The sequence below is a fragment of the Gavialis gangeticus genome, unplaced genomic scaffold, assembly GCF_001723915.1.
Source record: "Gavialis gangeticus isolate Ggan-Ray unplaced genomic scaffold, GavGan_comp1, whole genome shotgun sequence".
Lineage (NCBI taxonomy): Eukaryota > Metazoa > Chordata > Crocodylia > Gavialidae > Gavialis > Gavialis gangeticus.
Window position 1 is genome coordinate 43,695,557 of NW_017729031.1, and position 1,764 is coordinate 43,697,320.

A 1,764-nucleotide genomic window follows, 5' to 3' on the forward strand; every position below is an offset into this window, starting at 1 on the left:
AGGGAAGTGGTGCTGGCTCCTACGCTGGGGATCTTTAAGAAGAGGCTTGATGCCTACCTGGCTGGACTCATTTGAGTCCAGTCTTTTCTCCCGCCCAGGCGGGGGGTCGGACTTGAAGATCTACAAGGTCCCTTCCGACCCTACTTTTATGTTTCTATAATTCTATGAAATGTGCAATGTTTAAAATCTAGGAAACACACAAAGCCTGCAAAGCAAACTCCGCAGGTCCATCACAGACAATAGTAATTGTTATGCAGTATTCTACTGAAAAAGTAAAGTGGCAAAAACAACAGGCTGTGGCCAGAAACCCAAAAACACCATATCAAATCTTTAGGCCCTTTCCCCTGGAGCAGACACACAAAGCACCCCTGATTAGGTGTCTTTTATGGTTGTCATTAAGGACTGCATAGGTTCCTCAAAGCATCCTGACACTCGGTAAATGTCGGCCTCCCACCCTTTGGCAAGGTTCTCTCCCCTGTTTTCACAGCTGTTCTGCAGGACCCTGCATGCCATTATCATGTGAGCAGGCATAACTTGGCTGCCTCAAGCCTGCCACTAAACTTCCAGCATCTACCTTTCAGTCTCCCAGAGACCCACTTCACTCTTACCTTGGGGCTGCCCAGGCTGTGACTAAATTGTGTTTTTTCTGCAATTCAGATGTCCAAGGAAAGGCTTCATTAGTAGAAGGGTGCGAGGTCCCCAAAGATAAGAGGGATGCTTACACCATTCACAACAATGGTATTCATCATTACAGCTACTCCCCACTTTTTTCATTATGGGAAACAGGTTAAAGGTCCCCAAAATTCTAGCATCATGAACTTTTTCAAAGCAACCCACATTTTTTACAGGAACCTGGCAGAATAGTCATCTAGGCCCCTGAGCACAACAGAGAATTAATCCTTTCTGTTTATGAAGTCTGAGGCTTGGAACCGGCAGGGGTTGCCTGTATGCGTTCTATTAATCATACCCATGCAGCTAGGTAGCCTTATGCATGCAAACCACCAGAAATCTCTTTAAGTGTTATAGCATGTGGTGACAGTACCTTTTTTAAATGCCTGTGCATAATTAGGGGTAGAGGGTGAATTTACAGGTGGGGACGGCCATGGGCTTTTGAAGGAACAAGATAGTTTTCATACTGGAGTGCTGCCTCTACAACTCTGGTGGCATATTCCATTGACCTCTCTAGGAAGATCCCATTTGTTATCCTGAAGTTCACAGCTACTGCTGACAGTTTGCAGTTTGTGCTTGTTTCTCAGGCCTAGAAGCTGCATGTCACAGAATGATGCTATTTTAAAACTTTCCTGTACCATTTTCTTGATCACATGAACCACCTCTTCAGCATCAGTATTCTCATCTATTTTTTTCTGCTGCTTTGTTTCTTCAGGTGCCATCAGGGAAGGAAACCTGTAACAGAAACTGTAACTGCTGTGGCCTACCACAAAGTCCTGTAGAACTGCTTGTTAGTTAAGCTGTGGGTTTGCAAAGCAGCACTTAGCTGATAGCAGCATGCTGTACACATATGTATAAACCAGCGCATATTCAAGGGGAAGGAAAATGCTTGGAAGTGGCACTAACTACCAGAAAAGAGGCAGCTCTTGTAATAGAGAAAGTAGAATGATGGGAATTTTAGCAACTGACTCGAGATTTGGAATGCAGAGACTTCCAACTACTTTCTCATACTAATTCCAGCACAACCCATGGGAACAATCCCACAGTGCATGGCAGAAGTACAGAAGATCATAGGATGTCTGCTGATAATGCTGC